This window comes from Pinus tabuliformis, chromosome 1_2 (assembly GCF_031772625.1).
Source record: "Pinus tabuliformis cultivar Carrire ecotype Pingquan chromosome 1_2, CPIR1, whole genome shotgun sequence".
In the NCBI taxonomy this organism is placed as follows: Eukaryota; Viridiplantae; Streptophyta; class Pinopsida; order Pinales; family Pinaceae; genus Pinus; species Pinus tabuliformis.
In genome coordinates, this window is record NC_142298.1 from 1,253,400,592 (window position 1) to 1,253,425,059 (window position 24,468).

The 24,468-nt window shown below is 39.1% G+C and overlaps 1 pseudogene; it reads left to right on the forward strand.

The window, feature by feature from the left end:
• LOC149210788 (E3 ubiquitin-protein ligase DIS1 pseudogene) overlaps nucleotides 1–24,468 on the forward strand; it is a 137,597-nt pseudogene that overhangs the window by 14,245 nt on the left and 98,884 nt on the right.

Sequence of the window (24,468 nt, forward strand, 5' to 3'; positions counted from 1 at the left end):
ATGGTGCAAATGAAGTCGAAACCAACACATAATATCATCTTTTGGTTAAAATCTTGGCACTCTAGTGACATGGCATTAACACAAGTTTCTTCTTTTGGATCGTTGTCCCCACTCACTGTATTCATTTATCTCTCCTTGTGATTATCACCCCACTCTTCGAGGACACCACTTCATTTTGATTTGAAATTTCCACGTTGCATGGGTGACTTAACTCAAACTTAAGTTTACTAGTCAAGGGTGGCCAAGTTCACTGGGCACCTCCAGCCTATTAAAACACCTTTCTCAATAAAAACACATTTTAGTCATTTCATGCATAGGTAGGAGGTGGGGGTTTCCATACCTGAGCCTACCTGTGGATCGAACTACTGCAAATGGTTTCATCATGGTGTTGGGCCATGTAATCATTATGATTAAGTGAGTTTACTCTTTGACTTGTTTCCTATGCACGACTTCATTCTTTGATGATATCTTAACTGTTAATTTTGTTGTGTGTGTGCAGGTGCCTTTTTTATGTCCAATTGTTGTTTCTAGTGGAAAGCCTTTCTGAGAATCATGTGTCTCTTCATAGTTACAAACAAGGCTCCACCATTCCTTCAAGTGGTAGGAGAAAAAAATATCAATGATTTCTGGTGTAGCTGCACAAGCTGCTATAGGATGATTTTTCCTCCTGTAGCAGTCTTTTGATCCTCCCTTGAATTCTTTAGTTTGCATCATGGTGTTGAGGAAGATGATGACAAGCCATGAGGATAGGGTTAGAGTCATGAGGGAGTAGTGCAAACATTGTAGAAATAGAAAATAGTGGCTTCCGTGCTTTTTTTAGAGGTAGGACAGAGTGGAAAATTTGAGCAAATTTTTGGTGAAATGGAGTGGATGGGTGATGGATCAGATGATGAACAAATCATTGGAGGACCCTATTTATCATTTCCTAGAGTCATAATGGTAGTTTAGGTATTTCTCCTCATTGGATCCCCCTCTTATAGCTTCACATGCTCCTCTTGTAGGATTACATGACCTCCTGTAGCAATACACGTCCTTCCTGTAGCAATACACGTCCTTCCTGTAGCATCACAGTGAGGAGGTGAAATTCGAATTTATTGTTGATGGGATGGTGGAGAGAGATGGTTGTATGAGTGGAGAGGATGGAGATGAGGTGTATTGATGGAAGGATGGATGAGAGCTTGCAACTTTTCTCTTATAGCCATGAAGTTTGCCACTATGTGAAATATTGCAAAATAAGAGAAAGGTTAGCAGGCATATTGTGATCTTCTTCCTTATGTTCCTCTTTTCTTTTCTTTTTCCTTTTTTTCTTGAGACAAACAGGCTGCCTCTGTGTAGTTTTTCAACCTGCGTGCCTGATCAGGTGCTCATGTCCTAAGTGTCGTAAAATGCTCAAAATTTAAAGTGATTAGAACTGGTTCAAAGTTGAATTACTAGAAATTTCTCATCTTCCCGATTCCGGTGCCGCAAACGGTTTGAAAAACGGTCGCCGTATGAGGAAGTTATGGCAAAAAGAAGAATTTGTCCATAACATTAGAAATTTTAATTTTTCAAAAAAAAAATAAAAAAAGAATATTCCGCCTGGCACAAAATCCGAGGCAACCACCAAACATTAAATGTAACTGCAGTTAATTTGGCGGAATTTTGGCAGGAGCGCCAAATTTGGCGGACCCGCCATAATTGGCGGAGCTGTCTGGAGTTAACTAAAGTTAGCTGGAGTTTTTCTAGGGAAAAACTGAAGAAACTTTAAATGGCCATAACTTTGGCTAGGAAAGTCGGTTTTGGACGAATTTTTTTTTTTATTTTGGGTATTTTCGACCTTTTGAAGCCATTGGTGCAGGTTGTACAGCCATCTAAGGTCATTTTCAAATGTTTTGGAGCCGTGAAAGTTCTAGGAGTCGCCAGGGCCCAGTTTTGTGAAGACTGTATAGGGTTGCAGGTATCCATTGGAGGTGATCCAATAGTCAATCCTGAAGGATCCAAGTGTTCTGAATCCATTTTTTCCATCTATTTCTCCTATATATGCTTCTATTCATCTGTATTTTCAATTTGTGCATTTAATAAAAACAAGGACAAGCCTGGTTGGGAGCTTTGGACCTAGAAGACGTAGCCCTGGAGGGGGTGAACTGCTTTATCAACTTCTTTTGCATTTGTGGTTGATTTATTTTGCAGATCAAATTTGTTTTAACGTGTTAAACAGTAAAAGGAAATAACTCTGCTATGCTTAAATGGGTCATGAACAACTGAAAATTTCATGTGTTTTCTTTCTGCAAGACATGGAAATCTTTTAAACATGTTTACTTCTGAATTGAATACCTTGCAAACAAATTTCAAGTAGTTTCAAATTCAAATCAAGTTGGTATCAGAGCTCAGGGTTTTTTTGCAAAGATCTTCTAACTGTCTTGCAAAGTATTGATGCTTACCAGGTTGAAACTTAAAAGAGGGGAAGGACAGTTGACTAGAGAACGAGAGAATCCTCAGTCAAGGAAGGTCAGAGAGCCATCACCTCCACCTTCAATTTCACCCTCAAGAGTCTCAGCAGAAGCTTCAAGGATGTCTGAACATGAAGGAGAAATTCCTAGAGAGACAGATCCAAGAGAAGAAGAAAGAGTCTTCAGAAAGGCTTTCTTGGAGCTCACTGAAATGGTGAGGATATTGTACCAAGAAAGAAATGAGAAATGGGCTGGAGAAGGGTCCAAACATCCACATGAAGGAGAGGTCTCTTCAGGAGGTAAGAAGGATGATGATCATTCCAAGAAAGGACATGGAGGAAATGGTGATCCACCACCCCCATCTTCACCTTCTTCCTCTTCATCTTCGTCTTCTTCTGTTCATAAGCATAGATCCTCTGGAAAAATTCCTTTTTTGAAGCTTGATGTAAAATTCGAATTACCTATGTTTAATGGTGAAGTGAATGCAGAAAAGCTTGACAACTGGATTAGGCAGTTGGAAGTTTACTTGAGGATCCAGAATATGCATGATGATGCCACAATGATTCAGTTAGCTTCTTTGAGAATGGATGGAGCAGCATTGGTCTGGTGGGAGGCTAAGACTAAAGAGGAGATCAAGAAATTTGGTAAGGTCACCTTAACATGGCCTGAATTTCTGTTAGCCATTAAAAAACAGTTTTATCCTCTTGCTCACATGCAGAAAGCCATTATGAATTGGCAAAATTTTAGACAACTTAAGGGTCAGAGTGTCCAAGACTACACCCAAGAATTCATGAGAAGAGCTCTCTTGTTAGGAGTAGATTTACAAACCCAAGAAACCTTGCTGAAATACATTGGTGGCTTGCATAGCTACCTTAGACACACCATCTTGATGTTTAACCCTACTAGCCTAGACGAGGTTTGTGTCCAAGCTACCCATTTAGAGGCAAGGGGAAAAAACACATTTGAAGAGGGTAGAAACAAGCCCCCCAAGGGGAAAAACAAAGAGAAAACCTCCAAGGGAAAGAGCAAAAAGAATGCATCTGTCAAACAGGAGAGTGAGAAAGTGATCTGTAAATACTGTTCTAAACCAGGCCATGAGGAGAAAAACTGTTGGAAATTATATCCTGAAAAAAGACCTCAATTTAACAAATCCAAAGGGAAACAGAAAACTGCTGCTACTACATCTACACCACAAGATTTAGGGGAAGATTCAGGTGATGAAACCAAAATTACAGCCATGGGTTTGAAAAACTTGAAGGAAAAAGAAATTGAAACTCAAGCCAGCACTAGTACCTCAAACTGCCATGTACAAGCTCCTAATGAGGAAGAAAGAATTGAACTGTTTCATGTGAGAGTGATTTCAAAACATACTAAAATTGACACACTTTTTGATAGTGGGTCACAAGCAAACCTTATATCAGAGGACTTGGTCAAGCAGCTTAAACTTGAGACTGTTCCACATCCGAAGCCATATCCCCTTGGATGGATTTGCAAGGATGCAAATTTACAAGTTTCAAGAAAGTTCACATTGCGCTTTGCAATTACTGCACATTTTATTGACACAGTTGAACTTGATGTGGTACCTTTTGATATAGCAGGAATTGTTTTGGGAGTCCTTAATTGTTTGATAGGAAAGCTATCTTTCATCGCCATGAAAACAAATATCATCTATTCAAAGATGGAAAGGATTTGATTGTTAGAGCTCATCGCAAGAAGACAAATATAGCGATGGTGAATGCAGGACAGGTAAAAAGGCTGGTCAATTCAAGTAACAATTTTGTTCTTCTTATGATTAAGCCCAAGGTTGATGTGAATCATGAGTCATTTGAAAATTGTGATCCAAAACGTAAATCAGATCTGTATGATGTAGTTGATGCATATCACGAGATGTTTCAGGAGCCAACAGGTTTGCCTCCTAAGAGGGAGATTCAACATGAAATCCATTTGCATCAAGATTGTCCTCTTCCAAAGATAGGCATGTACCGCATGTCTATTATGGAGAATGCTGAAATAAAGAAGCAAATCAAGGAGTTGTTGGACAAGGGTTTCATAAGGCCAAGTACTTTGCCATGTGGGTCACCGATTGTATTGATTCCAAAGAAAGATGGCACTTGGCGTATGTGTGTTGATTTCAGGGCCTTGAACAAGATAACGGTAAAGAATCGTTACCCACTCCCAAGGATAGATGATTTGCTAGACCAGCTGAAAGATGCTTGATATTTCACTAAGCTAGACTTGTGCAATGGATATCATCAAGTAAGAATTGAAGAAAGTGACATTTGGAAGACAGCCTTTAAAACCAAACAAGGACTCTTTGAGTTGCTTGTGATGCCGTTTGGTTTGTGCAATGCACCTACAACTTTCATGCGGGTAATGGATGATGTCTTGCATCCTTTTCTTGTTGATTTCGTTATTGTCTACTTAGATAACATCTTAATTTTCAGCAAGTCTAGAGAAGATCATGTCATGCATGTTAGAAAAGTACTTGATGTTTTGAAGAAGAATCAATTATTTCTTAAAATGTCAAAGTGTGAATTTGGAAAGACTTATTTGGTTTATTTGGGACACATAGTAGGAGGAGGTGCTTTGAGAATTGATCCTGCTAAGATTGAGGCTATTGTGAAGTGGCCTACTCCCAAATCCATAACAGAGGTAAGAAGTTTTTTGGGTGCAGTTCAATATTGGAGGAAGTTTATCTCTAACTTATCTTCTATAGCAGCTCCTATGCATGCAGTGACAAGTGTGAAGCATGCTTTCCAATGGAGAGGCAAGCAGCAAAAAGCTTTCGAATCTTTGAAAGAGAAGATTAGTTCAACTCCAGTCCTTGCATTACTGGATTTGAGACAGCCATTTGAGATACAAATTGGTGCTAGTGATTATGCTATGGGTGCAGTTCTTCTACATCATGGTAAGCCTATTGCTTTTCATTCTGAAACTTTTAATGGTGCTGTTGTAAATTATCCTACATATGATAAGGAGTTGTATGCGTTGGTACAAAGCATCAAAAAGTGGAAACACTACTTGATGGGCAAAGAAACTGTTATACATACCGACCATCAACCCTTACAGTACTTGCAATCACAAAGCAAGTTACAACAGTCACGACACTTCAGATGGATGGGCTTCTTGCAACAGTTCCATTTGGTAATAAGGTATAAGAAAGGTACTTTGAATAAGGTTGCTGATATGCTTTCAAGGCCTATTATTGGTGTTGTTACTTTACTTAAGAATGATTCCATTGTACATGATAGTTACATAGAACAATATGCATCTGATGATGACTTTAAAGATGTGTATGCTAACTTGAGTAAAGGAAATCATGTAGAGGAAAATGACTATCACATTCATAACAATTTGTTGTTTCATTTGGGCAAGTTGTGTATACCACAGGGGGAGAGGATAAATGTCATAAGAGAAGCTCATTCTTCTCTTATTGCTGGCCATTTTGGTGTGAGCAAAACAGTTGCACATCTATAGAGGTATTGCTATTGGCCTCACACGGTAGATTCTGTTTCAAGGTTCATAAGAGGTTGTTCATTGTGTGCTACAAGCAAGCCTAGCAATAGGAAGCTTGGTTTGTATACTCCTTTGCCAGTACCTTCTAGACCATGGGAGAGCATCTCTATGGATTTTGTAGGAGGTTTGCCAAAATCTCGAAAGCAGCATGATTATTTATATGTAGTAGTTGATCGTTTCAGCAAAATGTGTATACTTATGCCTTGTAAGAAAACTATAACTGTTGAATTATTTTTTCATCATGTATGGATTCTCTTTGGTTTGCCTACTTCCATTATTAGTGACAGGGATTCCAGATTTGTGGGAAATTTTTGGTCCAACCTATGGGAGATGATGGACACAAAGTTGAAGAAAAGTATTGCTTTCCATCCGCAAACAGATGGACAAACCGAAGTTGTGAACAAAACCATTGTGCACCTCTTGAGAGGTTATTGCAGCAAGCATCCCAAGCTTTGGGATGAACATTTGCACTACATACAACATGCTTACAATCGTGCCAAGCACTCTTCCACAAACACCTCACCCTTTGAAGCTTCTTTTGGTTACTTGCCAAAATCACCTCTTGATTTCATTCTTGAGAAAGATGTTGCCATTGAGGGACATAGTGAAATTTACAAAGCTCGTTCATTCATTGAAAGAATTCAGCAAATACATCAGCAAATTCAAGAACAACTTGAGAAGAGTCAAGGCAAGTACAAGGAAAGACACGACAAGCATAGAGTCGATCACAAGTTTCAAGAAGGAGATGAGGTATGGCTGTACATTAGTAAGGAAAGGATGCAAGGAGAAGGTAAAAAGCTGAAGCCTATTCGTTATGGTCCATTCAAAATCCTCAAGAAGGTTGGAAATAATGCTTTTCAATTAGATTTGCCTTCCTACATGCAAATGTATTATGTTGTCAATGTGGAGAACTTACGTTTGTATGAACCTCCTTTGATTGTTGATCATGAAAATGTTGTTCAGCTGCCATCTATAGAAGATTTCTCGCCAGAATTCTTAGATGAGCTGAAAGAAGATACAATCCTTGACAGAAGGACACACACTTCAAGGAGGGGCAGTGTAGATTATGTTCGAGTTGGTTTCAAAGGCAGAAAACAGAACAAGGCAAAGTGGATGGAGGTGGAAAGAGTGAGGGAGCTGTACCCTCACCTCTTTAACAGGTAGTTGAAGGCTTTTGGGGTCCAAAAGCTTCCCAATGGGGAGGCGTGATCAAGTGCTCATGTCCTAAGTGTCGTAAAATGCTCAGAATTTAAAGTGCTTAGAACTAGTTCAAAGTTGAATGAATGGAAAGTGCTCGTCTTCCCGATTCTGGTGCCACAAACGGTTCGAAAAACAGTCGCTGTATGAGGAAGTTATGGCAAAAAGAAGAATTTGTCCATAACATTAGAAATTTTAATTTTTCAAAAAAAAATTAAAAAAGGAATATTCCGCCTGGCACGAAATCTGAGGCAACCACCAAACATTAAATGTAACTGCAGTTAAGTTGGCGGAATTTTGGCAGGAGCGCCAAATTTGGCGGACCTGCCATAATTGGCGGAGCTATCTGGAGTTAACTAAAGTTAGCTGGAGTTTTTCTAGGGAAAAACTGGAGAAACTTTAAATGGCCATAACTTTGGCTAGGAAAGTCAGTTTTGGACGATTTGTTTTTTGATTTTGGGTATTTTTGACCTTTTGAAGCCATTGGTGTGGATCCTACAGCCATCTGAGGTCATTTGCAGAGGTGTTTGAGCCGTGAAAGTTCTAGGAGCCGCGAGAACCCAGTTTTGTGAAGACTGTATAGGGTTGCAAGTATCCATTGGAGGTGATCCAATAGTCAATCCTGAAGTATTCAAGTGTTATGAATCCATTTTTACCATCTATTTCTCCTGTAGATGCTTCTATTCAGTTGTATTTTCAATTTGAGCATTTAATAAAAACAAGGACAAGCCCGGTTGGGAGCTTTGGACCCAGCAGACGTAGCCCTGAAGGGGGTGAACTGCTTTATCAACTTCTTTTGCATTTGTGGTTGATTTATTTTGCAGATCAAATTTGTTTTAATGTGTTAAACAGTAAAAGGAAATAACTCTGCTATGCTTAAATGGGTCATGAACAGCTGAAAATTTCATGTGTTTTCTTTCTGCGAGACATGGAAATCTTTTAAACATGTTCTGAATTGAATACCTTGCAAACAAATTTCAAGTAGTTTCAAATTCAGATCAATGCCTAGATTAGGTGCCTCAGAGGAGGTTTTCACCAAGGCATCTCTATTTTTTCTTCTATTTTTTTATTTTTATTTATCTTGGGTCGCCTCATAGAGGTTTTCAACCCTGGAGTTGGCCTCAGATGCCTCATAGTCATTTTCATCCAATCCTTTTTATTTTTTTTATTTCTAGGAATGTTGTTCACTGGAAGCTACGAAACTCCCAATCACATTTAATTATTTATTTATTGAACTGATAAATTCTTCCTTCGACATAGGTCTTCTATATAGCTTCAACCTATAACCATTTACAAGTAATGGAATGCCTTCCTCAGCAATTGTTTCGATCTGGACATATCCATTTTCATGACAATTTTCTACTAGGTATGGACCCAACCATCTTGTCATTAGCTTCCCTTTGAAATATTTAAACCTAGAATCATATAACAGGGCCCAATATCCTTCTTGAAAATTTGTTTCCTTAATATGCTTGTCATGCTAGAACTTCCTTTGCAGTTGTATGACTTTAGTGTGTAGTAGAACTTGCATTTTGAACTCATCTATGCCATTGAGTTGGAGCAACCTTTCTTGTTGTGTTGTAGTGAAGTCTAAGTCCAACTGAGCTTTCATTCTCAAAGTGTTATATTCAAACTCAATAGAAAGAAAATCCTTATTCCCATAAACCAAGTCATATGGAGTGAACTTAGTGGTGGTTTTCCAAGTGGTGTTGTAGACCCAAGTGGCCTCTACTAGTCTCTTTGGCCAATCTTTCCTGTTGTTGCTAACAAACTTGGTGAGGATGCTCTTTGTATGACCTCTACTTGCCCATTTTCTTGAGGGTGATAAGCAGTGGATGTCTTGTGCTTAATATGGCATTGCCTCATGAGATCTTCAATCATATTTGATGTGAATTGTGCTCCTTGATCGGTGACTACCCCCCTTGGATACCCAAACTTGTAGAAGATGTTTTCTCTTAAAAACTTGGCCACTTTCTGCTCAGTTGTCGCTTTGATTGCCTTTGTCTCAACCCACTTTTTTAAGTAATCGGTGCACATAATGATGTACCTCTTTTGTCTTGATGGTGGATCAATTGGCCCAGTGAAATCCATGCCCCACATTTACAATGGCTTTAAGGCCACTTGAGGTTGTAGGGGAATCTCATCACTGAGTGTGGGTATTATCAAAATGTAAAGGTCTCATACATCATATAAAATTTCAAAATGACAATGTCAAGCTTCAAGCTCAATAGCTACACCTAATTAGCTCACTTTGTCAAGTAATCAATGCACACAATGATGTACCTCTTTTGTCCTTACGGTGAATCAATTGGCCCAGTGAATTCCATGCCCCACTTGTCAATTGGATCTAAGGCCACTTGAGGTTGTAGGGTAATTTCATTCCCTAGGTGTGGTTTTTCCCATCCTTTATCACTGATCACATCTAGTGATGTATCTCCTTGCATCTTGATGTAAAGTGGGACAATAGTAACCAACCTATAAAACTTTAAAGCCCATCCTTTTAGAAGAAAAATGACCCCCACAAGGCCCATCATGACATGATGAGAGGATTTCAAAGACCTCCTCTTCTCTTACACATCTCCTCAAGATCTGATCTGGTCCCAATCTAGAAAGATTGACCCCAATCCAAGTGAAAAGAAAGATTTTTCTTACAATCTTGTTTTTCTCTCTAGATGATAGATTAGGAGGGAACCTCCCAACAACCAAGTAGTTGGCTATGTCAGAAAACCAAGGAGAAATAGCTGAGATGGAAGAGAGGTGTTAATATGGAAGCTGACCATCCACCATCTCCTCATTACATGTAGGAAAGGTTAACCTAGACGAAAAATCTACAATCACATTTTCTTTCCCTGGTTTATCAATAATAGTGAAATTAAATAGTTGTAAAAATAAAAGCCATCTAATTATCCTAGAATTTAAATCAGGCTTATTCATCAAATATTTAATGGTTTCATGATCAGTATAAAGAAAAGTTTGATACCCAGTGATATAGTGCCTAAATTTGTTTAAAGAATGTACTATAGCTAAGAGTTATTTTTCAGTGATAGTGTAATTCAACTCAGTGTTAGACAAATTCTTACTAGTGAAATAGATAGCATAAGGAAACTTATCTTCTACTTTTCCTAAGGCTCGCCCCACAGATTTATCTGATGCATTAGTATGGATATGGAAATGCAATGCCCAGTTGGGACCCCTAAGGATAGGTGCAGTGGTCAATTTTTCTTTCAACACTTCAATGGCCTCTTAACAATTGCTTGTCCAGGAGAAATCTAAATCCTTGGACAGTAATCCAAACAAAGGTGAAGCCACTTTACTAAAGTCTTTTATGAATCTCCCATAATACCTAGATATTCCTAAGAAACTCCTGACATCTCTTTCCTTTTGAGGGGTAGGTACCCTTTTCATTATGGCAATTTTTTTTGGGTCAACACGTATCCCTTCCTTGGGTATGGAATGGCCAAGGACAATCACTGCATTCATCAAGAATTCACATTTCTCAAGGATCAAAGAGAGATTCATTTCGATATATTTCTTCAAGACCTTGCACAGATTGGAGAGAGATTCATGTAAGTCACATCCATAAGGAGTGAAATCATCCATGTATATTTCAACAGGTTCATGAATAAGTTCACCAAAAATACTCAGAACTACCCTCTAGAAAGTAACAGGGCCATTGCACAAACCAAATGGAAGAATGATATAAGAAAAGTCACCCCTAAGGACATGTTAATATGGTCTTATCTTGGTCTTCGGGATTGATTTGGATTTGGTTGTATCCACTAAATCCATCGAGGAAGGAGAAGAATTTATTCCGTACAATACCATCTATGACTTGATCAATGAAGGGTAGAGTAAAATGGTCCTTCTTTTTTGCCTTGTTAAGTTCTCATTAATCAACACAGATTCTCAACTTCCCATTCTTCTTAGGAACTAAAATAAGAGGTGACACCCAAACACTATCTGAAATGGGGTATATGAACCCTGCATCCAGTAGCTTTTGGCATTCTTATTTCACAATGTACTTAAGAGGTGGGTTCATCCTTCTCTGGGGTTGGTGCACAGGCTTTCATCCCTCCTTGATCTAAATATGATGAGTACAAACTGAGGGATTCACACCTTTAATTTCCTTATAATACCAAGAAAAAGCATCTCGGTGTTGCCTCAACACATTGCACAACTGTTCTTCCTGTTTGGTCGAAAGAGAAGGGTTGATCTTTAAGGTTCTCGATGGGCCAAAATATATAATCTTCACATGTTCTGGACTTGAGTCAATAGGGCATAAGTCAGTCTAGGGACTACTCCCAGATTCTTTCATCAACTTGTCAATTGGTATGGGAGTGTGATGAGCCTCATAAATGGGTAATTATATGGGCTAATTTTACCTCCTAACCTAGTCAAATCAACCATTCTCTTAGCTTATTATATGATTTTCTAATTATATTTATGCTTATAGGGTGAGTTGAGTTAGTTATTATGCCATGTGGTCTAACATGTATTTAATGCAGATTATTGATGGATTTAGAGGTCAAAGTCAAGGATCTAGTGGTCAAACTGTAGCAATAACTCGAAGTAGATAGAGGAGAGGACTTATAGGAGGGAATCCCCCTCATTTATTTCTCCTCACTTCAAATTACCCTTCATTCATCTCGGAGTACAAGCAGCCGAATCATGCACTTGATAGTTATCTCGAGTTTTGGGAGCCAAGCCTCCCTAATTTTAGGGAAGTTTTTGGTAGCTTCAAATGTATAAGTAGAGAGGCATAGGGCCTCACTAGGGTCGACTTTATTTTTCTTGTGTAAACTCTGCTCAAATTTTTAGCTTACTATTTTATGACAGTTTTATGTAATCTTGCTATTTTTTGATAATGAAGATGGAATCCTTTTTGAGCTAGCACTGAGTTACATCAAAGTGCTGAATCTCTTGGGTTAGGGCCCAATACAAGCAACCAAGCTTCTCTTTAGTTTTATTTGTATGTTTTACTTCAATTTGTAGATTAGTTTGCTATTAGATGTATTTCTCTTATGGTTAAGAATAGGTTGCTTTTGATGATTTAGTAGCTTTCCTCCATTTGTGCTTTCTGTAGCAAGTTAATTAATGATTAGAGAAGATTCAAAAGTATAGAAACAATGCCTTGTCCTCTCTTCCTCCCTCTGGGACCATGATTTGAGGCAAAGACTCTCTTGCTTCCCGAAAAACACAGATTTTCCTCATTCCTAGGATTTCTGGTGTTTGCAGCTCTCTGGTAGGTTGATAGTCTAGTTTTGCTTTGCTTTAGATCTTCTTTGTCATGTTCACTTCCTGATTTTCAATATTCCTTTTGCATCCTTTCCTTTCTTACAACATTTCCTAGCATTTCCTTCTATACATCATAGTTTAGGCCATTTTAATGCAAAACTCTATTTTTCCTAGGATGCACTCATTTCATTGGTTGCTTGATTTTCTTGGTTAACTGTTAGTTTCTATGCAACATATTTCTTCTAGAAGCAGGCAAGATTACCAAAAATCACACCCTCCATCTGATCCATACCCTATAGGTCTCCCAAACCTCACGTCAATTCTTCCCTAGTTTCCTTCATTTTTCATAGAACTTCTTCCTCTCTCCTTGAGCAAACCCAATCATATTTCTCTATCCTGATGATTCATAGTAGAACTTAGGTTCCCTAACACCTCATTCCAACCTTCACCCACCTTTTAAACCTACTCTCACACCCTCAAAATAGCGAAAATTGCTCTCGGCCTCCTGTAGTTTCCCTGTTTTCCTCCTGTAGTTTTCCTGTGTCCTCCTGTAGTTTTTACTGTATTCTTTCTTTTGAAGGCCAAGTGTGGGAAAAGCCTCTAGAAGGTCACCTAAGACCTCCTAGGACCCATCCACACCATCCTACATCCTCCCAAGCTCCAAAACTGCTCTCTAACGCCACTTGTTCACTGCCACACTCACACACAATAAATTAGATGCATGTTAAATTCACATAAAAACACATAAAAATCCAAAAATATGTTTTTTTCTTATTTACTTCCAGAAATAGCATAGTTAGATGTTGTTTACTTCCTTGAGTAGGTAATGGCATTTCTTTCATGGTTTTCATAGTGTTTTTGGCAAAAGTAGAACTAGCTTGTTAATTAAGGTTTACTAGGTTTTGCTTTACATTCCGGTCTTTCTCCTTTCTGCAGTTAGAGTAGTACCTATAGAGTAATCTTTCTTTCCTTTCATCACACATAGAGCTTCTTCTAAAATCTATAGAAGTTGGCTTGAGCTCCTAGTGATCTCACGTCGACTGACCAAGTGAAAACCTGTAGTGAGAACTAGTACTTGTGCATATAACACCAATGCTTCCAAGTTTGTTACGAACTACCGGGTTGATAAAAGTAAATTTGGCAGCCCAGGAGTTGCAAAATTCTTGCTCCAATAATGGCTCTCACCAATTTTTGGTGTCGTTGCCGAGGAAGCATTGTATTATTCTATGATTACTGCTTTCTTCTATTTCCTATTGCAACATTCTACTAATAGCTTATTTAAGCAAAAGTAGACTAGCCATTTCTTTTCTTCTAGTTCTGCATTTCCTTGCTTTCCTTTTCAATTCTGCAAATTTCCATTCAACAAGCTTATTTCAGTTAGTTGCAATTTGTTTTGTTCAATCACAGTTTCAGTTTGTACAGGTACTTTCAGTGTGGGGAAAAAGAAACAAAAAACCAACGAAAAATATTTCCTTTCATGCCTCGTAGGAGTAGAGATAACTTAGGAAAAATTTTATCCAACACCCCCACTGCTTCACATAGTCAACCTTCTCTCTTATTCGGTGGCTGAAATCAAGAATAACCCTTAGGTGAACATCCAGACATATTTGAAGAACCTATAGAGGAAGAAGAAGAAGAAAACATTCCTCTGGAGCCAATGGCTGAAAATACAAATGTTGGGGGAAATGGAGAGAGAATAGAGGGTACCTTCTGGGAGACCAATGGGGGCACCAAAATGAAGAATATAAGTCCTTCAGCCCTACCTCACTTCCATGGTATGACTATAGAAGATCCTGACACCTTCTTGTTTGAGTTTGCTGTCATCTATCGAACTTATGACTATGAAGAATACAAGCAAAAGTTGAAATTGTTCCCTTCTACTCTCAAGGATGCAGCACTGCATTGGTTCATGGGATTACCTGGCAATAGTATCACAACTTGGGCTCAGATGCAGTAGGCCTTTAACAACAAGTATCGAGGCTATTGTAGGTCAAAAGATACTAAAGAAAAAATCTTCCGAATGACCATAGGAAGTGATGAGTCCCTAGAAGACTATGAAGAGAGGTTCCAACTTAGTTACAAAAGGGTCTGGTGTACACTTGACCCTGAGTCTCTGAAGTTGGTCCTGCTCAGAGGAATTCGGGAAGACCTTTTAGACACCCTCCATCTACTGGCTGGGGGAGACATCTACCAACTATCCTATGAGGACATAAAGATTGTTTTTAGAAACCATCCTAGAGCAGCTAGATAGAAAGGTAGGGAGAGTCAACCCATAGCCAGTACCCCTTGTTCCAATTCAACCATTAAAGGCGAAATTGGAAACATGCTGGAAGACTTCAAGAGTGAGATGCTGCAGACTCTCTCCATGCAAATGGATACCTTACATATCAAAAGAAAACGAGAGGAAGCAGAGAGGGCTTTGGCCATTTTTTTCCCTAGATGTACTAAGAGGCATCCTAGGAATGAATTCCCATTTAACTCTATAGAGGTTTGTTCAGTCTATGAATAAGATCATTCTATAGATAAATGACCTTCCTTACCCAGACTTAAAGTTGTATATCAAGGGGCTGAAGGAGTCACTGAACATGTCTATTACATAAACCAAAGGAGGCTGCATGGACCTAGACCATACCAACAGGGGATGCAAGGGACATCTCAGGCATACTAAAACCCCAACCAAGTCCTCTATCTGCATTTGTGTAATTAGGAATCATACGAAGGCAATGAGATGGTTGAAATAGAAAGAGGGAAAGGTGGCCAGTTAACTTGGCTACCTTCATTTAGTTGACTCCACTTAATCGAGATATCACCCACACATGCGCACAATCAACTCCAGCAAAAGATGTGAAGGAAAGGTAGTGGGAGGAAGAGTTAACTATGATGCAGTAACGAGGGGATGATTATGAGGGGAGGTAATAAAGACCAAGCAAATGGGGAGCAATGGTACTAATCTGTCCAACGTACACCTTGCCAGCTTAGTACTCATAACCGAAAACAACGATAAAAGGTAATGAGCACTCCTCCCTACGCATTCTCACAACCTTTTCTTTAGGTTCTCCTTGTAACTCAGCTGCACAACATCCTTGTTATGCCCCATAGCCTCGTATCCACCATCCTCCATCAATTTCCTCCATATTTTTTCTCTCGGCATTTTCTACAGGAACAGCTCTAGGAGATCTATAGGAGGGACAACGGGCTTCTACAGGAAGGGAAGTGAGTCATTTTGAAGGGAGGAAATGTGATTTTTGCAATGAATTTCAGGCTAAAGAGGTACGGTTCATGAAATCCCTCTGTTGAATATCAAATTGTGAAAGAGTCTGTCTCAAATTAAAGATAAAATGAGTCTTTAAGAGGGTAGAAATACATTAAAAAAAAATCTGTTTAAAAAAAAAAACACACAATCCCCTCTATTTTTCAATTTCACTCAAAATTCTTTGTCTCCACCTCCATATCTTGTTTTTCAAAAGAAGTACGGGCAATATGATAGAGGGGGTTTATGAGAAAATATCCCACTAACTCCACTAGACTCCATGCACATCCTTAAGTGGTGGAAATATTTACAAGGGCAAACTCGATGAATTTCTTTCAGAAGTTTAGAGGGTTTGATGATGAAATTTCCCATGAATTTGCTCTCTCTCTGGTCCCTCACATAGGAACTCATGCTACTGTAATCATTATAGGCCTATTCATTGAAATAACCCCTGAATTCATTAGTAGGGTCACTACCCTTCCTCTTGGGCTGCCTTGCAGTAGAGATGAGAAAATAATTGGCTAGGCTGCCAAGAGGAAACTTTTCCAAGATAGTGAAACCCATGTTGAAGACAAAAATGGAATTAGGAGGGCTATTGTACCATATCCCTGGGATGAGGTTAGCTACAAAGTGATTAAATATATTTCTTGTGAGGGGAGGCACAACATTGTTTATGGATATCATTTCAGAATCCCCCAAGAATTGAGATATGGCATGGATACCCCAGCACATCAAAAGCTCAGTATCCCTTACTTTCTCCTTCAGTCCCTCATTAACTCCAGCACCAAGGTACAAGAAGGAAATTCACATCAGCTAGCTCACCATGCCCTAATCAAAATTCTAGTAGAAGAAGCCCTCCACACCCTTACAATCCCTATAGCAAGGGAAGTTTTCAGAAATATGACAGCTGAGGATGACATCAAGGCATTAACCTATGATGTCAATCATGCTGTCTGTGAGGAGAGAGAACAACAAGGAGGAGAAAATGAACCCAGTGGTGGCATAGTAGAGCAAGAGAGGAAGGAGGAAAGAAAAGAAATAGAGGAGGGGAGAGTTGAAGAGATATAACAAGAGGTAGAAAAAGAGACAGAGCAGGAAGAGGAAAAAGAAACAAAAGAGGGAGAAAAGGAGGCAGGGAGGGCAGAGCAAAGAGAAGAGTCCCCTGAAACTTTGGAAAGAGAAGTAGCAGCTTCCATCACTACCCTCAGTACACCAGGCAAGCAGAAGTAGAAGAGGAAAAGAAAAACCTCCATGTATTTCAGGAAAAGGAAGAGTACCAGAATTAAAACAGGCAAACCTCAACCGTCATCAAAGACTCCCATTAACATTGAAGATTCACCATCTGCCAATGTGAAAGAATATATTTCCAAGATACCCGTAATCTATGAAAGGAGGACTACAAGATCTTCTACATGAAAGGGAAAGGAAATTCTATAGGACCCACAAACAGTCCTACAGGAGACACAAAAACTTGAGGAAAAGGTAGGAGGACAGCCAAAGGTGAAAGAGGAAGCACAAAAGCTACAAGAACCTAACCCCCAACCTAATCTAGACTCCTATTATAGACTACTTGAGGGAGGCAAGATAATCCCACAGAAATTTACAATTCCACTATTTTTTGAATTGGAAAAAGAGAGAGTGAGAATTCATAGGTGGATGTAGATAGCCAAGTCCAAACGAGTTGAGGATATTGGCCACATGGAAGACAAACTCAGGGAAATGGGTAGGGAAGTGAGTTCTCTCAAAGACAGAGAAGTCATTACAAGAAGCCACCTTGAGAATGAGAATGAATTACTAAGGAGGCAGCTACAGGAGAAAGAGACTCATTTGGAATACATGGCCAAATTATCCATGGAAGCATTGCAATGCAAAACACCAGCCAAATCTTATGGCCTCTATCTAAAGGATCAATGGCTTCAATTCCAAATAAAAACTTTGGCACAAAGAGGCATAATGCCTTTCCAAGACTACAGGGAGTTCATGGATTTGTGCGACCAAAGCACCTCCGAGGACAAAGCAAAGATGACAAAGTTTTATCTACACAACATGTCTCTCACAGACTTGAATGTGTGGGATCCCAATGCCAAGCTAGGGGATATGCAATTAATGGCCATGGCATCATGGATGAACCATGAAGAATTGAGGGCAACAGAAATGAAAATATTGTTAATAAAAGAGCAGAATGAACCATTAATAATAATATTTGAGCCATAAGATGCTATGGCACTCATCATCACACACAACCTGCTTTCCAATGACCCTCAGATTGCCCCTAAATATCTAGCCAATTAGGAATAGGCCATTGCACACTTTAAAGATATGCTTAGGCTAATTGGGGATGACTGTTTGCATGCATGCATGAGAATATGGAACACGCTACCCCACAACTTGCAGGTCAGAGAATACCATTCCCCCATGAGGCTGAAGGAGGCATTGAAAAGAGTGCCAATGTACAAGCACTCCATGCAAAGGCTGAAGGTCAACTGGATTGGCCTCAAACTGAGTCCTCCACTCATATTAGGCATGCTGGAAGGCAGAAGAGAAGAAGAAGAGAAGGAGCAATGGAATGAAATAGACAGAAAGGAAGGATTTTATGGAGAACATGAGCAGACCGCATCATAAGCCTGGAATGCTAGGGAGGCCACCAGGGCCATGAAAGATGAAGAGATTGACTAGGTTTCTCAGAGGATGAGCAACACCTTCAGTAGGGGTGATGATTAGCCTCATAAATGGTTAATTATATGGGCTCATTTTACCTCCTAACCTAGTCAAATCAGCCATTCTCTTAGCTTATTGTATGCTTTTCTGATTATATTTACGCTTATTGGGTGAGTTGAGTTAGTTATTATGCCATGTGGTCTAACATGTATTTAATGCAAATTATTGATCGATTTCGAGGTCAAAGTCAAGGATCTAGTGGTCAAACTATAGCAATAACTTGAAGTAGACATAGGAGAGGACTTATAGGATGGAATCCCCCTCATTTATTGCTCCTCATTTCGAATTCCCATTCATTCAGCTCGGAGTACAAGCAGCTAAATCATGCACTAGAAGGCAACCAAGCAAGTGGAAGATGATTGATAGTTATCTCGAGTTTTGGGAGCCAAGCCTCCCTGATTTTTAGGAAGTTGTTGGTAGCTTCAGATGTATAAGTAGAGAGGCCTAGGGCCTCACTAGGGTTGACTTTCTTTTTCTTGTGTAAACTCTACTCAAATTTCGAGCTTACTATTTTATGACAGTTTTATGTAATCTTGCTATTTTTTGATAATGAAGATGGAATCCTTTTTGAGATAGCACAGAGTTACCTTAGAGGGTTGAAGCTCTTGGGTTAGGGCCCAATCCAATCATCCAAGCTTATCCTTACTTATATTTTTATGCTTTACTTCAGTTTGTAGATTAGTTTGCTATTAGATGTATTTCTCTTATGGTTAAGAATAGGTTGCTTTGATGATTTAGTAGCTTGCTTCCATTTGTGATTTCTGTAGCAGGTTAAGCAGTGATCAAAGAAGATTCAAAAGGCTAGCAATAGTGCCTTGGAATTTCTTTCTCCCTCTAGGACCATGATTTGAGGCAAAGACTCTCTCGCTGCCCCAAAAACACAGATTTTCCTCATTCCTAGGATTTCTAGTTCTTGCAGCTCTCTGGTAGGTTGATAGTGCAGTTTTGCTTTGATTTGGATCTTCTTTGTCATGTTTACTTCCTAATTTTCAATATTCATTTTGTATGCTTTCCTTTCTTACAACATTTCCCAACATTTCCTTCTATACATCATACTTTATGCCATTTTAATGCAAAACTCTGTTTTTCCTAGGATGCACTCATTTCATTGGTTGCTTGATTTTCTTGGTTGACAATCCGTTTCTATGCAGCAGATCTCTTCCAGCAGTAGACCAGATTACCAACAATCACACACTCCATATGATCCATGCCCTATAAGTCTCCCAAACCTCACCTCAATTCTGCCCTAGTTTCCTTCATTTTTCATAGAACTTCTTCCTCTCTCCTTGAGCAAACCCAATCATCTTTCTCTCTCCTAGTGATTCATGGTAGACCTTAGGCACCCTAACACCTAATTCCAACCTTGATCCACCTTTTCCATCCACTCTCACACTCTCAAAACAATGAAATTTCCTCTTGGCCTCCTCCTGTAGGCCTCTTGTAGTTTCCCTATTTTCCTCTTGTAGTTTTCCTGTGTCCTCCTGTAGTTTATCCTGTAGGCTTTATTTTGAAGGCCGAGTGTGGGAAAAGCCTCCAGAAGGCCACCTAAGACTTCCTAGGACCCATCAACACCATCCTACATCCTCCCAAGCTCCAAAACCGCCCTCTAACGCCACCTGTTCGCTGCCACACTCACACACAATAAATTAGATGCATGTGAAATTCACATAAAAATCCAAAAATATGTTTTTTGCTTATTTACTTCCAAAAATATCATTGTTAGATGTTTTTTACTTCCTTTAGTAGGTAATGGCATTTCTTTCATGGTTTTCATAGTGTTTTTTCCAAAAGTAGAATTAGCTTGTTAATTAGGGTTTATAGGTTTTTCTTTACATTCCAGTCTTTCTCCTTTATGTAGTTAGAGTAGCATCTATAGAGTAATATTCATTTCCTTTCATCACACATAGAGCTTCTTCTAAAATCTATAGAAGTTGTCTTGAGCTCCTAGTGATCTCGCACCGGCTGACCAAGTGACAACCTACAGTGAGAACTAGTACGTGTGCATATAGCACCAACGTTTCCAAGTTTGTTACGAACTACCGGGTTGATAAAAGTAAAGTTGGTAGCCCAGGAGTTGCAACATTCTTGCTGAAATACTAGCTCTCACTAGCGTGGGAGGTTGGTTATGAAGGATATGGTCAATGAGGTCATCTTCATCAGGATTTCCCTCTCCAGTAATAGTATCTAGAGTGCAGATTGGGTAGGGGTGGTGTGATACAATTCATCTTCTTTGTCCTCTTTGTTACACTAAAAAATGTCACCATGACTATTTGCAGTTAGTATGGCTCCATCAACTGTCATACTATCCTCCTTGGCAAGTCTCATGCCTCTGCTTTCCATGTCAAACTCCAAGAAAGAGAGAAAAGTCATTTAAAGTCAATTATCTTTGGGTACACAGTTTCTCTCAGCCTTACCTGCATGTACGCAACCCAAGTTCACAATACCTGCGTACTTGTATGCTCTGTCTGTAAAGAAATGGGTGCGTACTCCTGTAAAGGTCAAAAGGCGCAAGTTTCACTCCAAAAAAGTTACTTGTGGTCATTTCTAGAGCATTCTAGAAGCTTGTTTGACGTGTATGGAGCGCCTCCAGATGGTTCATGTATCCCTATGGAAGAGGAACTTATCCCATAAAGAGGGGAGCTAACCCACCCAAAGAGGGGCTTATCCCATTGATGGTGGACCTGATTAACTTCCTCTACAGCACTATAAATACATGCATTGGGCCAGAGGGAGGGGAGGTTGAAAGCCGAACATTCCTAAGGGTAGATGCTGCTGAGATTAGGACTTCCTTGTAGAAGCTTGTGAGGAGAGATTGTCATCCTTCTTGTTTCATTTGGAAGTGGGTGAGCTAATCAAAGTAAAGGAAAACTCTTGCTGGACCCTGGGAGGAACTTTCACAACACCAAGGCTCAGGTTGTAATGGTTTCTTTTGTTTCCTATTAATACAAATAAGTCCATTCTTCTCAACAATTTGTTATTTATGAGTTGTTTCATATACTCCTTGGTCTGTATGTTAAATATGTTTTATTTTATGAGATATCCAGGTGCTATTTAATCGTTTGATTGTTAGTGAATGCAGGTTTCGAAGAGAAGGAGGAGCTCATCTAGATCGACGAGGCTAGACTACTACAACAGCGTTGGATTACAGGTAGGATCTAAACACTTGATTTCATATATGGTAAATGCATATTTAGAGAAGGATTGTTCTTAATTGTCTTGTTTGTCACTAGAAAGCCTTAAGCTTCTAGGGAGGTTGGTTTTGTCCGCAAAATTGACTCTTTCCGCATGACAAAATGGAGACCATACTGGGGAACTCCATTGATGTGAATGATTTTTCCTTTGTCTGAAACTTTGATCTGAGAAAAGTCTTTTTCTTTCTGGTTTTTGGTTGTCTGACTGTGTTTGGGTGGGCTAGCTTAGGGTTAAATTAGATTTTAGTTTTTCTTAGTTTTGCTAGAAGTACGCAGCCTCTAAGTTTAGCACAGTGCGTACCTGTACGCACTACGGCTTTGCACACAGAGCGTACCCACACCTGTGTAAACAGGTTGCCTGTGTACCCTGTCAAAATTGAGAAAATTTCAATTTTCTCCTTTTTGCCTCTTAGATTTTGCTTTTAATTTGTTTTTTCCACCCATATCCAATGGTTACCTACAAGAGATCTTCATCTAAACTTGTTTCATCAGTGTCAAGTGTTTTAGTGGAATTCGTAGAGGTTCTAGCCTTAGGGTTTGATTTTTGCACTAGTCTTGTAGTGATTTTGGCTTTAGAAGTCGTAAAACCTTGGATCTCCCTGGTATTTGCAGTCTTCTTAGGAGTCGGACCTTTCATAGAATCTATCCTTGTAAGACATCTACCTTTGTTTTGTCTCTTTGCCGAATCTCGGAAGAGTTTTTTTATTGAACTGTGAATTTCATTTTACGAAAAAGAACAAAAGATTTTATGTTTGTTTTTTGACTAGTTTTTGATTCTGCATTGACTAGTCCTTAGTTAAATCATGACTGAGTAAAACATCCTGGGATCATTTTTTGTAGGTTTTGGCCTCATTAGATTTGCTTATTAGGTGAATTTCTTTTGATTTTCTTTTAAGTAGCTTTGATTTGATAGATTTGTAAAGGTTTGTTTTTTTATTTTTAAATGCTTTGCTAAGTAGGAAAAAATCCAAAAATCTCTTTTGAAAGAAAAATTTGCTTAGTGGCATTTGAGTCTTTGAATGAAAAGGGCATTTTTGCAAAATAATTAGTGGTCATGTGTTGCATGTTTTGGAAAAGATAAAGAGATTGTTTCTTTGATTTTCGTTGCCAAGAAAGTTGTCTTTATATAAACTTTGCATTCTCCAACTCTCTTAGCTAAGGAATTCATTGAAAAAGAAAATTAGTATAAATCATCCTAAGTGCATCTTTGTAGTGGTTTGAGTTGAGTCTACACACCATCAGTTTCATCTCCGCTACCTTTTGTCTTCAAGAAAAGCCATAAAAATTAACGCTTAAAGTAAAATCAACTTAGTAACTTTTTATTTACTAGGGCTCTGAAACACCAATATAGATCAGGCTAGTGTCTTGGAGTAGGAGAGTAATTAACTCTCCAAGACAACAAAACCAAACAAGTAGCTTATCTTGTGGTAGGATAAATCCAACTGTTTCGTTTGTACTCTGGGAAAGCTCCTCTTAAAGGAGAAGCACGAGACCGTGTCTGAACCAGTGAGGGGATCAATCCTCCTGTTACACTAAAAAATGTCACCATGGCTATTTATAGTTAGTATGGCTCCATCAACAGTCATGCTATCCTCCTGGGCAAGTCTCATGCCTCTGCTCTCCATGTCAAACTCCAAAAAGAGAGAAAGTCTTTATAAATGTATTTATCTCTGGGTACGCAGGTTCTCTCAACCTTACCTGCGGATACGCACCTAATGTTCACAAAAGCTGCGTACTTGTATGCTCTGTATGTAAAGGGGCAGGTGCGTACCCTTGTAAAGGTCAAAATGCGCAAGTTTCATCTTTAAAAAGTTACTTGTGGTCATTTCTAGAGCATTCTAGAAGTATGTTTGACGTGTATGAAGCGCCTACAAATGGTTCATGTACCCCTACCAAAGAGGAACTTATCCCATCAATAAGGGAGCTATCCCATCCAAAGAGGGGATTATCCCATTGATGGTGGACCTGATTAACTTCCTCTTGAGCACTATAAATACAGGCATTGGGCCAGAAGGAGAGGAGGTTGAAAGCTAAACATTTCTAAGGGTAGATGCTGCTGGAATTAGGACTCCCATTTAGAAGCTTGTGAGGAGAGATTGCCATCTTTGCTTGTTCTATTTGGAAGTGGGTGAGATTTGTCAAAGTAAAGGAGAACTCTTGATGGACCCTGGGAGGGACTTGCACAACACCAAGGCTCAGGTTGTAATTGTTCCTTTTGTTTCCTATTAATGCAAATGAGTCCATTCTTCTCAATAACTTGTTATTTATGAGTTGTTTCATGTACTCCTTGGTCTATGTGTTAAACATGTTTTATTTTATGATATTATCAAGTGCTATTTAATCATTTGATTGTTAGTGAATGCAGGTTTCGAAGTGAAGGAGAAGCTCATCTGGATCAGCAAGGCTGGACTATTGCAACAGCGTTGGATTACAGGTAGGATCTAAACACTTGATTTTTTATATAGTAAATGCATGTTTAGAGAAGGATTGCTCTTGTTTGTCTTGTTTGTCACTAGAGAGTCTTAGGCTCCTAGGGAGGTTGGTTGTGTTCGCACTATCGACTCTTTCTGCCTGACAAAATGGCGACTCTGCTGGGGAATCCATTGATGTGAAAGTTTTTTCCTTTGTATGCAACTTTGATCTGAGAAAAGTCATTTATTTTCTTATTTTTGGCTCTGTGACTTTGTATTTGGGTGGGTTAGCTTAGAGTTAGATTGAATTTAGTTTTTCTTGGCTTTTTCAGTAGTACGCACCCTCTGAGTATTGCACAGTGCGTACTAGTACGCACTGTTGTTGTGTGCACAAAGCGGGCCCGCACCTGGCTTAACAGGTTGCCTGCGTACCCAGCTAAAAATTAAGAAATTTCCATTTTTTGCATTTTTCCTCTTAGATTTTGATTTTTCTTAGTTTTTACTGCCCAGATCCATTAGTC